At 57.8% G+C, this 12249-nt stretch overlaps 1 protein-coding gene across 1 annotated transcript in view; it reads left to right on the top strand.

Moving 5' to 3' along the window:
- Positions 1 to 12249, top strand: part of RAI1 (retinoic acid induced 1) — a 129854-nt gene that overhangs the window by 38748 nt on the left and 78857 nt on the right. The window contains exon 2 of the mRNA XM_025360919.1: positions 4132 to 4266. The gene's annotated coding sequence lies outside the window, so the exon portion shown is untranslated. The remainder of the gene's footprint in view (positions 1 to 4131; positions 4267 to 12249) is intronic.

Raw genomic sequence — 12249 nt, 5'->3', positions numbered from 1 at the left:
GGGGGAGATACATAGAGATTTGAAGTTGCTGCCCCACTACTCAATAAACATATGTGGAATAGATGTTAAAACCTGGCCCACATCTGACCTCAGGCCTGCAGGCTTCCAGCGTGGGGCTTACCAGACCAGGGCTAAGCTTGAATGCAACTTCTGGGTTGTAGTGTACCAGCCTGGCCTGGTGGGCCTCCCTCTCCCTTGTTTCCACCTGGGTGTCCCTGGTGGCATGTCAGCATGTCAGCGAGCCTTGTCCTTGGCTGGCTCCATTGCCTGCATTCCCTAGGACCCTGCTTAGAGTCCCTAGCCCTCTACCCACCCTGCCTCTCTGGTCAACAGCTCCTGTTTATTATTTAGCTCTGGAATGGCGTCTGGACACACACTTGCATGAAAGCAGCTATTCAGATAGTGCTTGGCAAAAAAAGGGCTGACCTGTCCAGACCTAGGTTCTCCAGAACACAGTCATACCTCACCAGGAAGGACTGGGCCCTTTAAACCTGTGAGCACCACTACCAACCCAGCGAGGGAGGATCCCAAGTCCCTTGGGGCAGACTCTTGGTGAAAGGTGAAGTCACAACCTAGGGAGCAGGAAGCCTGCCAGCCAGGCAGCCTCCTCTGCTGGTGTTCCAGCAACATTTGAGTGCTGGGTGCTGGCACCATGATCCCATGGAATCCTGCCAGTAGGGTCTGATGGAGTAAGCAAGACTTTGGGGTTCATGCACACTTAGGTTTGAATTGTGAGGTTGCCACTCCATTCATTTGATCCATATTAAGCTGCTGCACTGCCACACGCCATGCACTATGCTTGGTGGAGGTGAGCAAGGAATCTTGAAATTGAGAGTCGGATGGGATCCAGTTGTGTGGCTGTGGTCTTGACAAGTTCTTTGCAAGCTCTCAGCCTGGGTTTCTCCTCTAGGGGATGGTCAGATCCTGACCTTGGGGTACTGTCTTGTGACTCTCCATGATACCACTTGTGGAAGGGCCCTGGCCAGGTTGTGGTTTCCATCACCCTTTGGCAGATGTGAATGGCACCCCTGCTGAATCACTACCCCTCTGTACCACTGCCCCAGGAGCTCCAGGGAGTCCCCAGGGAGCCAGGGAACAAGAGAAGCCCCTGGAACAAATGACAGGCTCTGCCCTTTTTTGAGACAAGCCACCCACCACCATCCCATCCCTCTACACCCATCCCCAGAATCTGGAATCCGTGAAGGCTACTCACTGAGCGACCTGGAATCTGTGAAGGGTACTCACTGAGCGATGTCAGGTGAGTCTTAGGACGTGTCCTGGCCCTGATGTTCTTCATCTTCCCCCTCCACCCCCATTTTCTCCAGTGGAACTATTGGCTCAAAGAAGAGAAACCCTGGGCTTGGTCAGGCTTACGGGAGGAGGGCTTGGTTTAACCTCATTCTTTCATGCATTCACTAACTCGTTCATTGAACAAGTGCTTATGGAATGTGTACCAGGAACCATTCCAAAGGAACAAACAGACAAAAATACCCACCAGATACATAAATATGTAAATTACATGGTATATTAGAAGGTGGGGAGCAGCATTCCAGGCAGACGGATCAACAAGTGCAAAGGCCCTAAGGTGAGAGTGTGCCTGGTGAATTCAGGAATGGCAAGGGGCAACGTGGTGAGTGGGGCAACAGGCGGGACTGAGGGCAGGAGGTGGTGGGGGCCTGATTGTGTGGGCTGTCATCAGCCACCTGGGGAACTCTCTCTTCCTCATCACTCAGAAACTGGGGAGGGAAGGGAAGACATTCCAGCCAGGTTGGTGATCCCCAGCAGGCATTTGGGCTTTTCCATTGCCACCTTAATGGTATACACAATGCACATCTCCTTGTTCATCCAGCAGCCTCAGGACTGAGTGACCCTGGTCCCCAAGACAGATACTGAAGACAGAGACTAAGCAGCCTGACATTTTAAATATGGGGAGCCCAGAGCAGGGCGGGGCTGCCCAGGACCTTAGGGATTCATTTCTCGTAGGGAGGCCTGCTACCAGGCTTCAGGGAATGCCAGAAAAAAGGTGCCCGAGGCCCATCTGGCAGGTAATGATGGGCAGGGTTGGGTGTAGGATGTATGGAGACTTTAGTATGGGCAAGGTGGGGGTTTAGTAGGTGGAGGGGGGAGATTGGGACATCACTGAGCAGCAAAACCCAAGTGTGACAGGTGGTCGGTATGCTCCTGCCAGAGCAGAGAGACCTGAGTAGGAGGAAGTGGAGGTGGAGGCCCAGGAGAATGAGACAGACAGACTCACTGGCCAGCGGGAGAAAGTGGTAGGACTAGCCAGGGCTGACACATCTGTGTGATCCCTGGTGCAGTAAATCCGGTAGATGGATGGACACGTGGATGGATAGAAAGGTGGGTGGATGCAGCGACGGATAGATGGATGAATGAATGAATGACTGCGTGGGCGGTGAGCGGCTGGGAGAGGGGCGGGCCAGCTGAGCGCTCAATCACAGCCCCAGGGCTCGGTGCCCGCCAGCTGCACTCAGAACCCCCCTCACCGCGGCCCTGCCCGGGGGTGCGTAATTACTTGCCCCCAGGGCTCTGGATCTGCTGCTGGGACTACAGAGAAGAGGGGCCTGAGCCACCGCCGCCAGGCTCCACGCGCCGGCCTCGAGCGCACTCCCTTCGGCCGCCGGGGAACCTAGAGGCGCGGTTTGGCCCCAAGGTCCCCGGTCCCGCTCTTCTTTGTCTCGGCCTAGTTCTCGGCTGTCTCCGGGCCGCGACCCACCTCTCCGGGCGGTCCTTGCCGCGTGCTTCTGTGCTGCCCCGGGATCATCGAGTCAGTTCTCACTGCGTTCCCGGCCCGTAGGCATCTCCCCCAGCTGGGGAGGGTCCCCCAAACCCTGTGCCTCTAGGACCGCGGGGCCGGCAAGTGGCAGGATCTCCAAGCTGCGTCTCTGATGCGGCGAGGGGAGGTGCGCGATGAAGGCCCCCCTCTTCTCCGCCTTCTCTCTACGCCCCACCGCTACTACACGTCGCGCTGCGCCGCGACCCCGGCGCTGCCTGTTCGCGCCTTAAGCGGCTCTTCTGCCGCGGTGCGATCCCCGACGCCAGCAGGACTAACCCCCACCCGCCAGGCTTCAGACCCCACGCAGATCCAACCACACACACACGACCGCCTGCAGATACCACAGCCCTTTTCGTTAACCCAAAGCCCCGCACAGGCGCACTGCCCCTACATGTGCAGCCCCACACACCCACAAGCCCACTCGCAAACAGACCCACACGGCCACACAACTGTCCTCCGGACACTCAGCCCCACGCACGCACAATCCCATACACACACAACCGCACACAGGCGCAATCCCACCCACGCAGTACCTCACGGAGTCGCACAACCCCCCTATAAACAATCGCACAGACACAACCCCACGCAGCGCCGCATCATTCAGTCCCGCCGAGACCCAGAAACACATTCACAAGCTTGTATCCAGACCCCCCTCCCTCCAAGCCCCGTGACATTCACTCGTAGGACAGACCAGAAATATACAGCCACACTGATACACGGACCTAAACGCACAGCCAAGACCTCACCCGCAGGCTCGTAAGTCACTAGAAAAATATTAAAGCGTTCCCTCCCTCCCCTCCTCTCTTTGACACACACACGCCCGCGCGCGCGCGCGCGCGCACTCTCACACTCACACCCCCCGTCCCTAAGCGCCTCGGAGCCTCGCAGCCGGTGACCCCGAGGCCCCGCGGTGAGAGCCAAGGGAGCGTCTCCCCGGCGCCCCCTCCTCCTGCTCCCTTCCAGAGCTCATCACTCGTCCCCCCGCCCGCCTCCTTCTTCCCTGCCCCCTCCTCCTCCTCCCTTCCCCCGCGTCTGGGGCGCGGGCTGCGCGCAGCCAAGCCCCCTCGTCGCGCGCCCCTCCCCGCGCGCGCCCCGCGCCAGCACCGCGCTTACCGAGTGGATGCGGCCACGGGGCCGTCTCTAATTACCTCCTGTCCCCCGGCGGCCTGTGAATAATGGCTACTGAGGGCGCTCGCAGGGGCTGCTAAGAAGGAAACGCGGGGTGCGAGAGGCGCGGCGCGCGCGGGAGCGCGAGGGAGAGGAGCGAGCCTGGGGCCGCTGCGAGCGGCTGGCGAGAGAAAGGAATCGTGCGAGCGCTCACATTTGTTTCTCCCAAGGATCTCATCTGGTCACCGCGTTCTGGAAGAGGCGAGAGGGAGAGCGTGCGCGAGAGGAGGAGAGAGACGGCGGGGGAAAGGGAGACGGCGAGACGCGCAGCGCCGGCGCCCGGGAGACCCAGGAGGAGCCCGCAGGTATTGTTGGCGGCGGAGCTTTGTGTCTTCGGCGGGCCGCTGTGGGCGCCAGGACTCCCCGAGCCCCCGGCCCACCGCCGCGCGCAGACCTGCCCCGAGCCCGGGGCTGCAGGCTGGGGTCGCCGCCCGCCGCGGACACCCCTCCCGCTGCGCCGGGATCTTGGCTGGAGTTGCGGATTTGCCTGTCTGGGGGTTTTCCACGCTGGTTGAGGGAATCGGTCTCAGGAGAAGGAATTTTTCTTCCTTTTTTTTTTTTCTTTTTCTTTTTTTTTTTTTTTTGGCCGCTTTTGGCCGCAGTTTGGTTGTGCTGGGGATTCCCCCCTCCCCTTTCCTCCACAAAGCATTGGTGAGCGGTCTTGGCGACTGTGGTATTGGCGGAAGGCATGGGGCTGAGATGGCGGGGCTGGTGGCCGCGGATGGGGAGGCGAGAGATGCCAGAGAAGGAAGGAGTTCTGTTCAAGTTCTCAATCTGCGCCCCGAAGCTGGTCGGACCGGGGAGGACGATCCGCGCGCCCGATCCTGCTCCGGGCAACCGGTGGGAAACTTCCCGGGAGCGCGGCCTCCCTGGGGACTCAGCGCCCCTGACGCCTCCAGGCGCTTCCTCGGGCCGCTGCGGCCCCTCCTCGCCGCCCGCCAGCGCTTAAGGTCGCGCTCTCCCCACCCCCGCCTTCCTCCCTTCCCCGGCGGCTTCCGGATATGGACAGCGCTGCAGGAGCGGCTTCAAACACTTCCCCTGGAGACCCCTCCCCACTCCCCGCAAGAGAGCCTGCCCAGTGGTCCCCCCCGCCCTGCGCCCCAGCCTCACGCGCGGTCGAGTGGCCAGGCTGACAATGAAATCTCGCACCTCTGCCGTGGGGGAGTGGGGTGGGGAGGAGGTCCCTCCTGGGGCTGCTGACCCTGGGCCTTGGGCGGGGGGGGGGGGGGGGGGGGGGCCCGGGGGGGGGGGGTTGTTTGGGTTAGAGATGTCGACTTGGGATGGCGCCGGGGCAGGGAGGGGGGTTGGGGGGTGTGCGCGGCGAAGGCGAGAGGCTTGGGTTCGCGGCCGGGGGTCGTGGATGGCAGCCCCTCTTGGGCTTGGCGATTGGCTGGTGACTTTAGGCACGTCGAGGGCCCCTCCAACCTCAGCCTCCTCCCCTCCGGTACAATGCGGTCTGAAAGAGGTGATCCCGAGGGTGCTGTGCTTGTGTGACGAAGTGTTTGTCTCCTGCGATCCTCAGCAGACGCTGCTCCGATGACCCGGAGATCCGGACGCCTCGCCCCCTCCCTCAGGGCCGGGAGGAGGGGAGGATGAAGGGGGAGGAGAGTGGTGGGAACTTCTCCTTTCCCACTGCGGCCATGGGAAGGAAATGCTAGCCCAGAAAATTTCTGGGGACCGCAGTCCTGAGGCAGGGACTCAGTCCAAGGGGGGACCACCGGGTCAGAGGCTTCCTGGCACTCAAAAGCCCCCAGATTCTTTTGCTCCATCGGGGGATGCAGAGGAAGGGGAGACGTGGAAGAGCGAAGGGCTAGCTGGACTGGCATTGAGGAGTGGAGAGCCCGTGGAAATCAGCCTTAATTGGATTCCCAGGCAAGCAGCCAGGCGATCAAGGTGCCCCCTCCCCTTTTTCTTCCTGGGTTGGAGAGCCAGGTCCAGAGACACCCAGGCAGGTGAAGGCAATTCCTCTCCCTTCTTAAAATGAGGATTCCTGGGGGAGAGGGGAGGCACCTTTTGAGAGGGAGGGGGGCAGCTAGACTGTTTTCAGGCTGTTCTGTCTCTTGGTCCAGGAATAGAGAGAGTTAACCCTCCCCCAGAAATCTGTCAGCCCCCACACAGCAGGCAAACATTGTTGGACCCTCTTGACATGCTAACAGCATGACACCGGCTGACTGGAGCTAGCAGATTCTAGACTCTGGACTCCCCCTTCAAAGCCTGACAGGACCCAGCTGGGTGGTGCCTTGTTCAGGGACCTTGTGGGAGGCGGAAATCAGAGCCCAGAGAGGGTCAGGCAGCAAGGCAGTGGCCTTTTGGCCCGGAGGGAAGAGGGGTTACAAGCCAGGGCCATCGGGGAACTGGAAGGGAAGTCGCCATGGGTCTGGGGTAGAGGGAAGGGAGAGGCCCTTCTACCCTTGGCCCAGGCTCCTGAGCAAGCCTTTGCCCTGCTCCCCACCCCCACCCTTCCCGCCCACCCACTCAGCTGCAGGCCTGGCCATTAAGGGTGGGTGTCTGACCCATAGGTTGGACCTGGAGACCCTAGCAGCTGAGGGAGGCCTGGGTGAGGCTCTGGGAGACAGGACTGAAACCAGCAGGGATTCAATGCTGCTCATGCCCCATGGCACAACCCCCTTATTTGTAGGGCTGCCTTCCCTTCCCCAGACCTCGAGTTTCCATTTTCAAGAACCTTTTTCTTCCTCTCTTCCTTGGAGCCCCCAGGGCCTGGCACACAGCAGACACTCACAGTGTCCTGTGTTTGTCCAGCCAAACACAGGAGTGAATGAATCAGTGATGAATGAATGAAAAGGGAAAGTTTCTCAATTGGAAGCATCTAGCCTTTGTGTATTTTTTTAAATCTTTTTGAAATATATATTGTAAAATAGCATTCAGAGAAATGCTGCAAAAAAAAAAAAAAGAGAAAAATAAGGTTATTGACAGTCTTAGCGGGCTCTGACAATGTTAGTATTTTGATGTAGTTCTTCCCAGTGCTTTTCGACTCGGTGGTTGGTTTGTTTTTTAAAGACTTTGTCGTCATTCTCTATATTCAGATGTATATCCTGCTTGCTTTGCCGGCATAATGTGAGCCTTTTCCTGTTTTGTAACCAGTGCTTCATAAACACCATGGTTAATGTCTTCAGGCTTTTCCAATCAAGTGGATGTACCATAATTTACTTAATATTCCCCTTTTGTCCAACATTCTGGATGTTCCTGATGAATGATGTAGTGGATATATTTTGTATAGAGAGCTTTTCTTGATATTTAAAATGATTTGCTCAAAATGCCGCTGCTGATGCTGAAGGCTCCGACTGCCTGCAGTGGGAGAAACGGCTTCTCTAGTTTTCCCTGGATAAGTGGGACACTATTTTTCCTTCCCCACAATCTAGAATCTTCCACCAGAGCCGAAAAGAGCCTTGGCAGTGAATCACCTATCTGACCTCCCTCCTTTGACAGAAGAGGAAGCCAGAGCCCAGAGAGGGGAAGCAAGTCCCAAGGTCACACAGCAGTTGCTGGGCTCTGCAGCAGTGAAGACCCAGCTACTGATTTGCCATGTTGGTTTTCGCATCTGAAAAGATTCCTGAGGTCTTTAAGGCTGCCCATTTCACAGATGGGGGGACTGAGACCCCAAGCTTACCCCTGGTGCCGCCAGCTGGAGCCCCAGACAGGCTTCTCGGCCCTCCTAGGCCACCCCCAACTGGGTATGTTCACAGGATTTGGTGGCCACAGGCTCCTTGTTGCTCGCCCCACCTACCCACCACAGTGCCCCTTCCTCTTTGCCATCCCATTCTCCAGACAAAAAACTGAGGCTCCAAAGCAGATGCAGTGAAGGGGTGGGACTGTAGGTGTCTGGGGACCCTAGTGGTTGAGTCCCTGCCCCATTCCTCAGTTTACTTGTCATAGACCTAACCTTGGATCTGTTCAGGAGCAGAGGCAGGTGTTGGCACAGATATGTGGTATGAAGGAGTGATGTGGGGGATGGGGTATACCTTAAAATCTCTGGCCTGAGATTCACCCCAGGAGACCCCCTGGGGAGAAGAGAAGGAGAGAGAAAGTGAGAGAGAAGAAAGAGTGTAAGCAGAGGCAGTAGGAGAGAAAGCAAGGGATTAGAAAAGCGGGAAGGGAGTTGGAAGGAAGAAAATGGGGGGAGGATAAAGAAGGAAAAGAAAAAAAGATGTAAGTGAAATGAAGAAAAAAGAGAGAAAGCCCCCTCATCTTGAAGGCCTCATGGGGCACCCAGGGAAGTGGCTGGGTGGCATCACTCCCAGTGCGGGTGTCAGGCTGGCCATCCGGGTGGGCTGTGCAGGGCCCAGTGGAACAGCTGTTTGGGGGCCAGAGGTGGGAAGGTCTGGCCGGTGGGTGTCAAGAAGGCAAGGCCTGGAGGTGGTGGCTTCCCTATTTCACTAGGTCCCTCGTGGGGCAGGTGGTAGGACACCCCAGGGGAGAGGCTTTAGGGGTGCTTGTGGGGGACAGGGTAATTGTGGCTCTGACTCCCCATCAGAGGACAGGGACTTTCTTCCCCCTCCCCTGCAGTACACCAACCATCCAGGTTGAGAGAAACCTGCCGTGAGTGTGAGCATTTGGACATTTCTGTGGTGTATCTCTGTGCTTGGATGCGCCCCCAGGGACATGTGCATCTGTGTGTGCACGTCTGTGTGTGTGGTGTGCCTGTGGGTGCCTCTGTTTTTGTGGTGTGTTTGTGTATGTGTGCACATCTGTGATCCTGTTTGTGCATTTCTTAAGGGGTTTGTGTGCCTTCCAGCTTGGGCATGTGTTGTGCATGCGTGCCTCTGTGTGTGTGTCCCCTCTGTGGTGTCAGTCTCTGATCCCATTTGTGCATTTCTGGGGGGAGGGGAGGGTGCCCCCGAGCTCGGTCGTGTGTGTGTGCGTGCGCGTGCATGTGTGTGCATGTCTGTGTGTGAGCACACTGTTTCCTCCTAATGGCCCCAGGAGGGATCCAGGCATCAGGCTTTTGTGCTGCTTCAAGGTTGTGGCTGGGTGGGTGAAGCGGGGGGAAGGCCTTCAACAGGGAGGGGTGGGGTTGAGGGAGGCAAAAGAAAATCTTAAAAGACCGTCTTCCCTCTGGTCTCCAAGGAGATCAGCCTGTGAAATGATCCGCACGTTAATTAAAAACGATTATATCCTGATTGAGCCATTCCTGCTCACATCCCCCAGCCAGGGAAAGGAAGAGGCTGAGAGCAGAGGATGCAAAATGGGGTAGGGTCCAATGGCAGGGCACAGCCAGGTGGAGCCGCAGCCCACGGCGGGGAGCACAGGCTGGGGGAGTCAAGTGGGAAGGTGTTTAGGGGCACGTGCCCAAGTCTGATTGGAGCTTCTCCTTTTAATTTTAGGGACTCTCTTCTGGTGGTGGTCTCTGAGATCCCAGGAGTGGGTGGCAGCCACCCAGCCCCATGGATCTCCACTCATATGCCAGGCACTGAGCTTGTTGTTTGCACAGATCCTGCAAGTCAGCGCTTGTGGTTCCAGTTTTACAAAGAAGTGATGTGCTTGAGGTCATGCAGCCAGGAGTTAGAAACCCCAGATTGAACCCAGTCCTCTGACCCCAAGGCCCAGATGCCCTTCATAGCTCCTAGCTGCCCCCAGATTCCCACCATGAGCCCCTACCTCTGCAGGACCCGTGGGAAACTGGGGCCCACAATGACAAGACCTTCTCCATGGCACCCCTGAGGTGGTTCCTTTCTGGGTCCGAGCAGCACAGGGCTGGGAGGCTGTGATGTCCATTCACGTGGGGAGCTGGGTGACTCACTAGCCTGGAGCAGCCCTGGGCTGACTCAGGTCACCTTTGTCAACCTGGGCAAGGCCTGCCTCTCCCCACCTCGCTCCTCCCCCACACTGGCTCATGGTTTCACGGCAGACCAGCCACAGGTGCCCCGTGAGGCTCAAGACACTGTATCCACACTGCTGGGTACCTGTGCCAGGCCTTCTCTGGAAGGAGTCTGGGCCTAGTCACGCCGGGCCTTGTCTGGTTATCTGTCTGCTGTAAGCCCTGTAAGGACTACGGTGGTAGAAAGGAGTAGTAATAACAATAAACCAGGCGACCCTCCACCTCCACCCCAGCATCAGGTGTTGCGGGGTTCACAAGTGTGACAGATCTCAGCCCTTGTGGGACCTGCCTGCTGCCATACCTCTGCCAACTCCCACCCACCCATGTGCCTCCTGTATGTTTCCTGAGCCCAGCTTCTCTGAGAGGAGGAGACCCACTGTGGCTTGGCCACACCCAGAAGCAAGTGAGATCGCTGGCCATGAGAGGGGGCTTTTTCTGCTTCTTTGAGCCTCAGTTTCCCCTTTGTATAATGGGGATCATAGCTTTTTCCGGAGAGGACAAGAGAGTAAGGAAAACCAGGTCAAGTTTGTTCAAGTGCCTGGCAGCCCTGGAACACACACAGGGACTCATTTGTGCATTTGTGCACCTGTCCGTCCGTTCAGGGCACTTGTGTGTTGCCGTAGCAGGGGCCTTGGGTTTGCTGGCTTCTGGGGAGGGACACACACTGTCACATTTCAGTGCTTTCTAGGAGACAGTCTGGGGCTCAGGTGACTGTCATCTCCACATGAGCCTCTAGGGGGCAAAGATGCTCATTGGACCCACCTGAAGCTATGTTATCAAAGGTAGAGTGGGAGAAGGGAGAGATATTTCTGCTGGGGTAGGTCCTAGTGAGATTTGCCGAACCTGGTCCCACATCTTAGCAGGAGCCAGAAACAGTATCATGAGGGATCAGAGGGGCGGGCAGAACAGGAAGTCAGCATCCACCTGTTCCCTAAGGCAGAACTGGGAGAGAGGCAGGCAGATGTTCACTCATTCCACAAAAAACCCTTTGCACTGAAGCGGGCAGAGAGACCCTGCCTGTGCTGGGCCATCCCTGCAAGATGCCACCTTTCAGGAGCAGTTTTTGTGATGTTGGTATCTGCCTTCCTGCTAACTATCCCTTTCCTGCCCTTCCCAGGGCTTGAAATGCTTCCGTTAGTCACTGCCGAGGTCAGAGCATAGAAGGCCCTGCTTAAAATGCAAACGTGTTACTTGGAGGAGCGATCAGAAGATGAACTCATGTTTGCATAATGCAGGGGCCACCCACCCCTAGACCCCGCAGGGCCAGACAGGCAGTGCTGATGAGGATGTGGTGGCTGCCTGGCCCTCACGGGGCGCAGTAGCTCAGCTCTCCCAGGGCAGCCATGGGGATGCAGCCCACGGCGCCTGTTGCCCACTGTCTCAGGACCAGGATTCAGATGTTGACATGATACTTCCTGGTCTGTATGTGTTGTCACCTAATTCAGCAGCGCCCCTACGACGAGATTCAGACCCGGGGCCACTAGTGCAGCCTCCTGGCTTCATTGCTGCTGCCCAGTGGTCACTACGACCATCCTGTAATACAAGTGGGGCAGGGATGGCAAAGCTGGGGCTCCCAGAGGGGAGCTCCCCTGCCCAAGTCTAGGCCAGTGAGGCCCTGCCAGGGCTGGGGTGTCATATGAGGTGCTGTCACCAGACTGGGGGACCGAGGCACAGGATGAGACTTTGTTGACCCAGGAGGGTAGGCTGGAGCAGACCTTTCCAAGGGCGGCACGGGGCAGAGAGAGAAGCTTCGCCAGTGCCACTCTGCTGTGGGTGTCCCAGCCACAGGGGCCTTACTCTGGGCCCACTCGCAGTCTGGGACCTTGGGCCAGAGCCCCTGAGTGGCTGAGAGAGAGCCCTTTCTAGGCAGCAGGGCAGGCAATGCCCAAGGAGGCAAGCTCTGCAGGGCCCTGGGAACTGCCAGATGCCAGGCATGGTGCCAGCCTGGTGTGCTTCTCTTACCCACCTAGCCCTTGGTAGCCCTCCTAAAGGTGAGGACGTGGGAGCAGAGGGGCCATACACACAGGGTGTTGGGGCCAGCCTGAACCAGGTCAGCCTGACCCTGTGCTTGGGGCGCCCAGCGGCCAGGCCTGTCCTGCACATCTGATTCATGCCTCGTTTACAGGCTGTGTTTCATTCTCTTCAGTCCTTTCACAGGATCTGCTGATAGCCCCAAGGGTCTGGCCGAGATGCCCTGGCCAAGGCACCCAAAGGGACAGGGACTAGGTCTCCAAGAGCAAGCATTTTGCTGCAGAAGGAAGGATGTTGGCTGCAGGACAGAGCATGCCAGAGACTCGGGGCTGTGGGTGGCAAGCAGGTGGGATTGGAGAGGCGGAGGCAGGGACTGAGGCCACAAAGGAGTCTGGGCCTTGACTGCTTGAAGAGTTTTATCTTGAAGGCAGTAGGAAAAGACGGGTGCTCTGGACAGAGAGCATGGCTGGAGCTAAGTCTC

The sequence above is a fragment of the Theropithecus gelada genome, chromosome 16 (genome assembly GCF_003255815.1).
Source record: "Theropithecus gelada isolate Dixy chromosome 16, Tgel_1.0, whole genome shotgun sequence".
Taxonomy (NCBI): Eukaryota; Metazoa; Chordata; class Mammalia; order Primates; family Cercopithecidae; genus Theropithecus; species Theropithecus gelada.
This window is presented reverse-complemented; position numbering and strand designations above follow the sequence as displayed.